This window comes from Phyllobates terribilis, unplaced genomic scaffold, assembly GCF_046119375.1.
Source record: "Phyllobates terribilis strain yellow unplaced genomic scaffold, ASM4611937v1 Scaffold_13__5_contigs__length_258822181, whole genome shotgun sequence".
NCBI classification, from domain to species: domain Eukaryota; kingdom Metazoa; phylum Chordata; class Amphibia; order Anura; family Dendrobatidae; genus Phyllobates; species Phyllobates terribilis.
Window position 1 is genome coordinate 48984627 of NW_027362773.1, and position 10000 is coordinate 48994626.

A 10000-nucleotide genomic window follows, 5' to 3' on the forward strand; every position below is an offset into this window, starting at 1 on the left:
GTGAGTTTCCCACACCTTTTCTTAAAGCACCATGATCAAGATCAGTGATTATCCCCCTGGATGAACTCTTAGGAAAGCAAAGCAAAGTTCTAGTCCTCACTAACATGTAAAAATCTGATTTAAAGTCATCATCAATCAGAACCTTGTGCAGTTCATGGCTTTTCCCTCTTCATAAGGCGGATTTGAACTGGGTCCACTACAAAAACATCCTGAAAAAAAACTCTGAAAATGCTCAAAGGTCTGAACATATTAATTTCCATTTAAAAAAGACTTGCTTTTCACTTGATCAGGCTTTTCAGCACCTTTTAACCGCATCAAGTTGCCAAAAACGCAAGCGGTTAACTGAAATGAGCACATCATTCTTCAGGTGTTTTTCACTTAGAAGAGTTCCAGACTTATAATGCAAGTCAAGGGGAAGGTAAGAAAGACCCCTGGAAGGCTCCTGAGTGACTTTTGGTGAGTTTTGTGAGCTACAAAAAGAAGCCACAAAAACGCACTCAAAAGATGCCCACAACAATTCTTAGAAAAACGCCACCAAAAGTGTTTACAAACCGCATTAGGAAATGCTGAAAAACAAGAGAAAAGATGACTCAGGAAAATAAAATGCTGATGTTTCCTGAAGCCATTTTGGCTTGAAATCCATGTCAGTTTTACCCACCTGGAAAAAGTGATCATTAACACAAGTCATAGAGAATGGTTGCTTGGTGTCACATAAATAGTATGAGTTTTGTTTCCTGACGTCAATTTTAATTTCGCTAATCCTATATAATAGATAAATTTGGCCATAGGATTCAAAGTGATCATTTTATGGATTCTAGTAATTTTCAATTTTTTTTCGGCTTTTTGTATGTGGATTTTAACTTTGTCTTTATATGGTAAAACTTGGGCATAGGAGGACACAATGTGAGCGGAAAAAGTGAAACCTGCGTTTCATAAAGAACTACCCAGGTTCCACTGAGATTTGAACTCAGATCACTGGATTCAAAGTCCAGAGTGCTAACCATTACACCATGGAACCAGAGGGACAATGTACTTAGCTGGATCTTCTTCTGAAGAAAAGGGTGAAACGAGCATGTTAAATCATGAATGGATGTGAAAACAGGCTCTAATGCTGCAGTGCAAATCTACTACTAATACAAAATGGTAAATTAATATCTACTATCCTTTTATTTCACAAGTTTGCCTCGAGTTCCACGCTATCACAACAAGGAGAGTTTTAAATGTTGATAAAAACTGGCAAATAGAGTGTTGCATCTATTACTTGTGAAAAGGGTGAGAAAAAATAAATTGCAAAACTTATAATGTTAGAAAGCTGTTCATCCAGAAGTTGCTAAAGATTATTCATTGTGTAGTAAAAGCTTTCATCCGAGACATAATTCAAGTAGAGTTTGCAGAAATCAAAGCCCATGTCCCAGTCCATCAGCCACGATAGTGCTCTGCGGCCGCTGGACAAGAGCGGGAGAAGATCTTCTTACTTGATGGCACCCGCGGTGCTACTTTTGTTTAGCATCGGGACACACGTTATATCGCGCAGGGCAGGCTAATCAAAAGAAGATCCGAAGATGCTGTCAGTATGGTTCTACAAACCAAGTCCAAAGATCACAGACCACTGTCTTGGGAGAGAGACGAGGGAATATGAAAATTGATCTTCAATAATCTGTCAAAAGTTATGGGAACATGGACATAGCCGGCAGGATTTGAACCTGCGCGGGGAGACCCCAATGGATTTCTAGTCCATCGCTTTAACCACTCGGCCACGACTACTCAGACATGAAATCCTTGTGAGTTTCCCACACCTTTTCTTAAAGCACCATGATCAAGATCAGTGATTATCCCCCTGGATGAACTCTTAGGAAAGCAAAGCAAAGTTCTAGTCCTCACTAACATGTAAAAATCTGATTTAAAGTCATCATCAATCAGAACCTTATGCAGTTCATGGCTTTTCCCTCTTCATAAGGCGGATTTGAACTGGGTCCACTACAAAAACATCCTGAAAAAAAACTCTGAAAATGCTCAAAGGTCTGAACATATTAATTTCCATTTAAAAAAGACTTGCTTTTCACTTGATCAGGCTTTTCAGCACCTTTTAACCGCATCAAGTTGCCAAAAACGCAAGCGGTTAACTGAAATGAGCACATCATTCTTCAGGTGTTTTTCACTTAGAAGAGTTCCAGACTTATAATGCAAGTCAAGGGGAAGGTAAGAAAGACCCCTGGAAGGCTCCTGAGTGACTTTTGGTGAGTTTTGTGAGCTACAAAAAGAAGCCACAAAAACGCACTCAAAAGATGCCCACAACAATTCTTAGAAAAACGCCACCAAAAGTGTTTACAAACCGCATTAGGAAATGCTGAAAAACAAGAGAAAAGATGACTCAGGAAAATAAAATGCTGATGTTTCCTGAAGCCATTTTGGCTTGAAATCCATGTCAGTTTTACCCACCTGGAAAAAGTGATCATTAACACAAGTCATAGAGAATGGTTGCTTGGTGTCACATAAATAGTATGAGTTTTGTTTCCTGACGTCAATTTTAATTTCGCTAATCCTATATAATAGATAAATTTGGCCATAGGATTCAAAGTGATCATTTTATGGATTCTAGTAATTTTCAATTTTTTTTTGGCTTTTTGTATGTGGATTTTAACTTTGTCTTTATATGGTAAAACTTGGGCATAGGAGGACACAATGTGAGCGGAAAAAGTGAAACCTGCATTTCATAAAGAACTACCCAGGTTCCACTGAGATTTGAACTCAGATCACTGGATTCAAAGTCCAGAGTGCTAACCATTACACCATGGAACCAGAGGGACAATGTACTTAGCTGGATCTTCTTCTGAAGAAAAGGGTGAAACGAGCATGTTAAATCATGAATGGATGTGAAAACAGGCTCTAATGCTGCAGTGCAAATCTACTACTAATACAAAATGGTAAATTAATATCTACTATCCTTTTATTTCACAAGTTTGCCTCGAGTTCCACGCTATCACAACAAGGAGAGTTTTAAATGTTGATAAAAACTGGCAAATAGAGTGTTGCATCTATTACTTGTGAAAAGGGTGAGAAAAAATAAATTGCAAAACTTATAATGTTAGAAAGCTGTTCATCCAGAAGTTGCTAAAGATTATTCATTGTGTAGTAAAAGCTTTCATCCGAGACATAATTCAAGTAGAGTTTGCAGAAATCAAAGCCCATGTCCCAGTCCATCAGCCACGATAGTGCTCTGCGGCCGCTGGACAAGAGCGGGAGAAGATCTTCTTACTTGATGGCACCCGCGGTGCTACTTTTGTTTAGCATCGGGACGCACGTTATATCGCGCAGGGCAGGCTAATCAAAAGAAGATCCGAAGATGCTGTCAGTATGGTTCTACAAACCAAGTCCAAAGATCACAGACCACTGTCTTGGGAGAGAGACGAGGGAATATGAAAATTGATCTTCAATAATCTGTCAAAAGTTATGGGAACATGGACATAGCCGGCAGGATTTGAACCTGCGCGGGGAGACCCCAATGGATTTCTAGTCCATCGCCTTAACCCCTCGGCCACGACTACTCAGACATGAAATCCTTGTGAGTTTCCCACACCTTTTCTTAAAGCACCATGATCAAGATCAGTGATTATCCCCCTGGATGAACTCTTAGGAAAGCAAAGCAAAGTTCTAGTCCTCACTAACATGTAAAAATCTGATTTAAAGTCATCATCAATCAGAACCTTGTGCAGTTCATGGCTTTTCCCTCTTCATAAGGCGGATTTGAACTGGGTCCACTACAAAAACATCCTGAAAAAAAACTCTGAAAATGCTCAAAGGTCTGAACATATTAATTTCCATTTAAAAAAGACTTGCTTTTCACTTGATCAGGCTTTTCAGCACCTTTTAACCGCATCAAGTTGCCAAAAACGCAAGCGGTTAACTGAAATGAGCACATCATTCTTCAGGTGTTTTTCACTTAGAAGAGTTCCAGACTTATAATGCAAGTCAAGGGGAAGGTAAGAAAGACCCCTGGAAGGCTCCTGAGTGACTTTTGGTGAGTTTTGTGAGCTACAAAAAGAAGCCACAAAAACGCACTCAAAAGATGCCCACAACAATTCTTAGAAAAACGCCACCAAAAGTGTTTACAAACCGCATTAGGAAATGCTGAAAAACAAGAGAAAAGATGACTCAGGAAAATAAAATGCTGATGTTTCCTGAAGCCATTTTGGCTTGAAATCCATGTCAGTTTTACCCACCTGGAAAAAGTGATCATTAACACAAGTCATAGAGAATGGTTGCTTGGTGTCACATAAATAGTATGAGTTTTGTTTCCTGACGTCAATTTTAATTTCGCTAATCCTATATAATAGATAAATTTGGCCATAGGATTCAAAGTGATCATTTTATGGATTCTAGTAATTTTCAATTTTTTTTCGGCTTTTTGTATGTGGATTTTAACTTTGTCTTTATATGGTAAAACTTGGGCATAGGAGGACACAATGTGAGCGGAAAAAGTGAAACCTGCGTTTCATAAAGAACTACCCAGGTTCCACTGAGATTTGAACTCAGATCACTGGATTCAAAGTCCAGAGTGCTAACCATTACACCATGGAACCAGAGGGACAATGTACTTAGCTGGATCTTCTTCTGAAGAAAAGGGTGAAACGAGCATGTTAAATCATGAATGGATGTGAAAACAGGCTCTAATGCTGCAGTGCAAATCTACTACTAATACAAAATGGTAAATTAATATCTACTATCCTTTTATTTCACAAGTTTGCCTCGAGTTCCACGCTATCACAACAAGGAGAGTTTTAAATGTTGATAAAAACTGGCAAATAGAGTGTTGCATCTATTACTTGTGAAAAGGGTGAGAAAAAATAAATTGCAAAACTTATAATGTTAGAAAGCTGTTCATCCAGAAGTTGCTAAAGATTATTCATTGTGTAGTAAAAGCTTTCATCCGAGACATAATTCAAGTAGAGTTTGCAGAAATCAAAGCCCATGTCCCAGTCCATCAGCCACGATAGTGCTCTGCGGCCGCTGGACAAGAGCGGGAGAAGATCTTCTTACTTGATGGCACCCGCGGTGCTACTTTTGTTTAGCATCGGGACACACGTTATATCGCGCAGGGCAGGCTAATCAAAAGAAGATCCGAAGATGCTGTCAGTATGGTTCTACAAACCAAGTCCAAAGATCACAGACCACTGTCTTGGGAGAGAGACGAGGGAATATGAAAATTGATCTTCAATAATCTGTCAAAAGTTATGGGAACATGGACATAGCCGGCAGGATTTGAACCTGCGCGGGGAGACCCCAATGGATTTCTAGTCCATCGCTTTAACCACTCGGCCACGACTACTCAGACATGAAATCCTTGTGAGTTTCCCACACCTTTTCTTAAAGCACCATGATCAAGATCAGTGATTATCCCCCTGGATGAACTCTTAGGAAAGCAAAGCAAAGTTCTAGTCCTCACTAACATGTAAAAATCTGATTTAAAGTCATCATCAATCAGAACCTTATGCAGTTCATGGCTTTTCCCTCTTCATAAGGCGGATTTGAACTGGGTCCACTACAAAAACATCCTGAAAAAAAACTCTGAAAATGCTCAAAGGTCTGAACATATTAATTTCCATTTAAAAAAGACTTGCTTTTCACTTGATCAGGCTTTTCAGCACCTTTTAACCGCATCAAGTTGCCAAAAACGCAAGCGGTTAACTGAAATGAGCACATCATTCTTCAGGTGTTTTTCACTTAGAAGAGTTCCAGACTTATAATGCAAGTCAAGGGGAAGGTAAGAAAGACCCCTGGAAGGCTCCTGAGTGACTTTTGGTGAGTTTTGTGAGCTACAAAAAGAAGCCACAAAAACGCACTCAAAAGATGCCCACAACAATTCTTAGAAAAACGCCACCAAAAGTGTTTACAAACCGCATTAGGAAATGCTGAAAAACAAGAGAAAAGATGACTCAGGAAAATAAAATGCTGATGTTTCCTGAAGCCATTTTGGCTTGAAATCCATGTCAGTTTTACCCACCTGGAAAAAGTGATCATTAACACAAGTCATAGAGAATGGTTGCTTGGTGTCACATAAATAGTATGAGTTTTGTTTCCTGACGTCAATTTTAATTTCGCTAATCCTATATAATAGATAAATTTGGCCATAGGATTCAAAGTGATCATTTTATGGATTCTAGTAATTTTCAATTTTTTTTCTGCTTTTTGTATGTGGATTTTAACTTTGTCTTTATATGGTAAAACTTGGGCATAGGAGGACACAATGTGAGCGGAAAAAGTGAAACCTGCGTTTCATAAAGAACTACCCAGGTTCCACTGAGATTTGAACTCAGATCACTGGATTCAAAGTCCAGAGTGCTAACCATTACACCATGGAACCAGAGGGACAATGTACTTAGCTGGATCTTCTTCTGAAGAAAAGGGTGAAACGAGCATGTTAAATCATGAATGGATGTGAAAACAGGCTCTAATGCTGCAGTGCAAATCTACTACTAATACAAAATGGTAAATTAATATCTACTATCCTTTTATTTCACAAGTTTGCCTCGAGTTCCACGCTATCACAACAAGGAGAGTTTTAAATGTTGATAAAAACTGGCAAATAGAGTGTTGCATCTATTACTTGTGAAAAGGGTGAGAAAAAATAAATTGCAAAACTTATAATGTTAGAAAGCTGTTCATCCAGAAGTTGCTAAAGATTATTCATTGTGTAGTAAAAGCTTTCATCCGAGACATAATTCAAGTAGAGTTTGCAGAAATCAAAGCCCATGTCCCAGTCCATCAGCCACGATAGTGCTCTGCGGCCGCTGGACAAGAGCGGGAGAAGATCTTCTTACTTGATGGCACCCGCGGTGCTACTTTTGTTTAGCATCGGGACGCACGTTATATCGCGCAGGGCAGGCTAATCAAAAGAAGATCCGAAGATGCTGTCAGTATGGTTCTACAAACCAAGTCCAAAGATCACAGACCACTGTCTTGGGAGAGAGACGAGGGAATATGAAAATTGATCTTCAATAATCTGTCAAAAGTTATGGGAACATGGACATAGCCGGCAGGATTTGAACCTGCGCGGGGAGACCCCAATGGATTTCTAGTCCATCGCTTTAACCACTCGGCCACGACTACTCAGACATGAAATCCTTGTGAGTTTCCCACACCTTTTCTTAAAGCACCATGATCAAGATCAGTGATTATCCCCCTGGATGAACTCTTAGGAAAGCAAAGCAAAGTTCTAGTCCTCACTAACATGTAAAAATCTGATTTAAAGTCATCATCAATCAGAACCTTATGCAGTTCATGGCTTTTCCCTCTTCATAAGGCGGATTTGAACTGGGTCCACTACAAAAACATCCTGAAAAAAAACTCTGAAAATGCTCAAAGGTCTGAACATATTAATTTCCATTTAAAAAAGACTTGCTTTTCACTTGATCAGGCTTTTCAGCACCTTTTAACCGCATCAAGTTGCCAAAATCGCAAGCGGTTAACTGAAATGAGCACATCATTCTTCAGGTGTTTTTCACTTAGAAGAGTTCCAGACTTATAATGCAAGTCAAGGGGAAGGTAAGAAAGACCCCTGGAAGGCTCCTGAGTGACTTTTGGTGAGTTTTGTGAGCTACAAAAAGAAGCCACAAAAACGCACTCAAAAGATGCCCACAACAATTCTTAGAAAAACGCCACCAAAAGTGTTTACAAACCGCATTAGGAAATGCTGAAAAACAAGAGAAAAGATGACTCAGGAAAATAAAATGCTGATGTTTCCTGAAGCCATTTTGGCTTGAAATCCATGTCAGTTTTACCCACCTGGAAAAAGTGATCATTAACACAAGTCATAGAGAATGGTTGCTTGGTGTCACATAAATAGTATGAGTTTTGTTTCCTGACGTCAATTTTAATTTCGCTAATCCTATATAATAGATAAATTTGGCCATAGGATTCAAAGTGATCATTTTATGGATTCTAGTAATTTTCAATTTTTTTTCGGCTTTTTGTATGTGGATTTTAACTTTGTCTTTATATGGTAAAACTTGGGCATAGGAGGACACAATGTGAGCGGAAAAAGTGAAACCTGCGTTTCATAAAGAACTACCCAGGTTCCACTGAGATTTGAACTCAGATCACTGGATTCAAAGTCCAGAGTGCTAACCATTACACCATGGAACCAGAGGGACAATGTACTTAGCTGGATCTTCTTCTGAAGAAAAGGGTGAAACGAGCATGTTAAATCATGAATGGATGTGAAAACAGGCTCTAATGCTGCAGTGCAAATCTACTACTAATACAAAATGGTAAATTAATATCTACTATCCTTTTATTTCACAAGTTTGCCTCGAGTTCCACGCTATCACAACAAGGAGAGTTTTAAATGTTGATAAAAACTGGCAAATAGAGTGTTGCATCTATTACTTGTGAAAAGGGTGAGAAAAAATAAATTGCAAAACTTATAATGTTAGAAAGCTGTTCATCCAGAAGTTGCTAAAGATTATTCATTGTGTAGTAAAAGCTTTCATCCGAGACATAATTCAAGTAGAGTTTGCAGAAATCAAAGCCCATGTCCCAGTCCATCAGCCACGATAGTGCTCTGCGGCCGCTGGACAAGAGCGGGAGAAGATCTTCTTACTTGATGGCACCCGCGGTACTACTTTTGTTTAGCATCGGGACGCACGTTATATCGCGCAGGGCAGGCTAATCAAAAGAAGATCCGAAGATGCTGTCAGTATGGTTCTACAAACCAAGTCCAAAGATCACAGACCACTGTCTTGGGAGAGAGACGAGGGAATATGAAAATTGATCTTCAATAATCTGTCAAAAGTTATGGGAACATGGACATAGCCGGCAGGATTTGAACCTGCGCGGGGAGACCCCAATGGATTTCTAGTCCATCGCTTTAACCACTCGGCCACGACTACTCAGACATGAAATCCTTGTGAGTTTCCCACACCTTTTCTTAAAGCACCATGATCAAGATCAGTGATTATCCCCCTGGATGAACTCTTAGGAAAGCAAAGCAAAGTTCTAGTCCTCACTAACATGTAAAAATCTGATTTAAAGTCATCATCAATCAGAACCTTATGCAGTTCATGGCTTTTCCCTCTTCATAAGGCGGATTTGAACTGGGTCCACTACAAAAACATCCTGAAAAAAAACTCTGAAAATGCTCAAAGGTCTGAACATATTAATTTCCATTTAAAAAAGACTTGCTTTTCACTTGATCAGGCTTTTCAGCACCTTTTAACCGCATCAAGTTGCCAAAATCGCAAGCGGTTAACTGAAATGAGCACATCATTCTTCAGGTGTTTTTCACTTAGAAGAGTTCCAGACTTATAATGCAAGTCAATGGGAAGGTAAGAAAGACCCCTGGAAGGCTCCTGAGTGACTTTTGGTGAGTTTTGTGAGCTACAAAAAGAAGCCACAAAAACGCACTCAAAAGATGCCCACAACAATTCTTAGAAAAACGCCACCAAAAGTGTTTACAAACCGCATTAGGAAATGCTGAAAAACAAGAGAAAAGATGACTCAGGAAAATAAAATGCTGATGTTTCCTGAAGCCATTTTGGCTTGAAATCCATGTCAGTTTTACCCACCTGGAAAAAGTGATCATTAACACAAGTCATAGAGAATGGTTGCTTGGTGTCACATAAATAGTATGAGTTTTGTTTCCTGACGTCAATTTTAATTTCGCTAATCCTATATAATAGATAAATTTGGCCATAGGATTCAAAGTGATCATTTTATGGATTCTAGTAATTTTCAATTTTTTTTCGGCTTTTTGTATGTGGATTTTAACTTTGTCTTTATATGGTAAAACTTGGGCATAGGAGGACACAATGTGAGCGGAAAAAGTGAAACCTGCGTTTCATAAAGAACTACCCAGGTTCCACTGAGATTTGAACTCAGATCACTGGATTCAAAGTCCAGAGTGCTAACCATTACACCATGGAACCAGAGGGACAATGTACTTAGCTGGATCTTCTTCTGAAGAAAAGGGTGAAACGAGCATGTTAAATCATGAATGGATGTG

General features: G+C 39.2%; 11 non-coding genes across 11 annotated transcripts; all 11 read right to left on the bottom strand.

Annotated features, from left to right (window-relative positions):
- Positions 1 to 946: 946 nt before the first annotated feature.
- TRNAQ-UUG (transfer RNA glutamine (anticodon UUG)) lies at positions 947 to 1018 on the bottom strand. The gene has a single exon. It is a non-coding gene; the product is annotated as a tRNA-Gln (tRNA).
- Positions 1019 to 1682: 664 nt separating this feature from the next.
- TRNAS-AGA (transfer RNA serine (anticodon AGA)) lies at positions 1683 to 1764 on the bottom strand. The gene has a single exon. It is a non-coding gene; the product is annotated as a tRNA-Ser (tRNA).
- Positions 1765 to 2727: 963 nt separating this feature from the next.
- Positions 2728 to 2799, bottom strand: TRNAQ-UUG (transfer RNA glutamine (anticodon UUG)). Its single transcript has one exon. It is a non-coding gene; the product is annotated as a tRNA-Gln (tRNA).
- A 664-nt stretch (positions 2800 to 3463) lies between these two features.
- Positions 3464 to 3545, bottom strand: TRNAS-AGA (transfer RNA serine (anticodon AGA)). Its single transcript has one exon. It is a non-coding gene; the product is annotated as a tRNA-Ser (tRNA).
- A 963-nt stretch (positions 3546 to 4508) lies between these two features.
- TRNAQ-UUG (transfer RNA glutamine (anticodon UUG)) lies at positions 4509 to 4580 on the bottom strand. The gene has a single exon. It is a non-coding gene; the product is annotated as a tRNA-Gln (tRNA).
- Positions 4581 to 5244: 664 nt separating this feature from the next.
- TRNAS-AGA (transfer RNA serine (anticodon AGA)) lies at positions 5245 to 5326 on the bottom strand. The gene has a single exon. It is a non-coding gene; the product is annotated as a tRNA-Ser (tRNA).
- Positions 5327 to 6289: 963 nt separating this feature from the next.
- On the bottom strand, positions 6290 to 6361 carry TRNAQ-UUG (transfer RNA glutamine (anticodon UUG)). Its single transcript has one exon. It is a non-coding gene; the product is annotated as a tRNA-Gln (tRNA).
- Positions 6362 to 7025: 664 nt separating this feature from the next.
- TRNAS-AGA (transfer RNA serine (anticodon AGA)) lies at positions 7026 to 7107 on the bottom strand. Its single transcript has one exon. It is a non-coding gene; the product is annotated as a tRNA-Ser (tRNA).
- Positions 7108 to 8070: 963 nt separating this feature from the next.
- TRNAQ-UUG (transfer RNA glutamine (anticodon UUG)) lies at positions 8071 to 8142 on the bottom strand. Its single transcript has one exon. It is a non-coding gene; the product is annotated as a tRNA-Gln (tRNA).
- Positions 8143 to 8806: 664 nt separating this feature from the next.
- TRNAS-AGA (transfer RNA serine (anticodon AGA)) lies at positions 8807 to 8888 on the bottom strand. Its single transcript has one exon. It is a non-coding gene; the product is annotated as a tRNA-Ser (tRNA).
- Positions 8889 to 9851: 963 nt separating this feature from the next.
- On the bottom strand, positions 9852 to 9923 carry TRNAQ-UUG (transfer RNA glutamine (anticodon UUG)). Its single transcript has one exon. It is a non-coding gene; the product is annotated as a tRNA-Gln (tRNA).
- Positions 9924 to 10000: the final 77 nt, after the last annotated feature.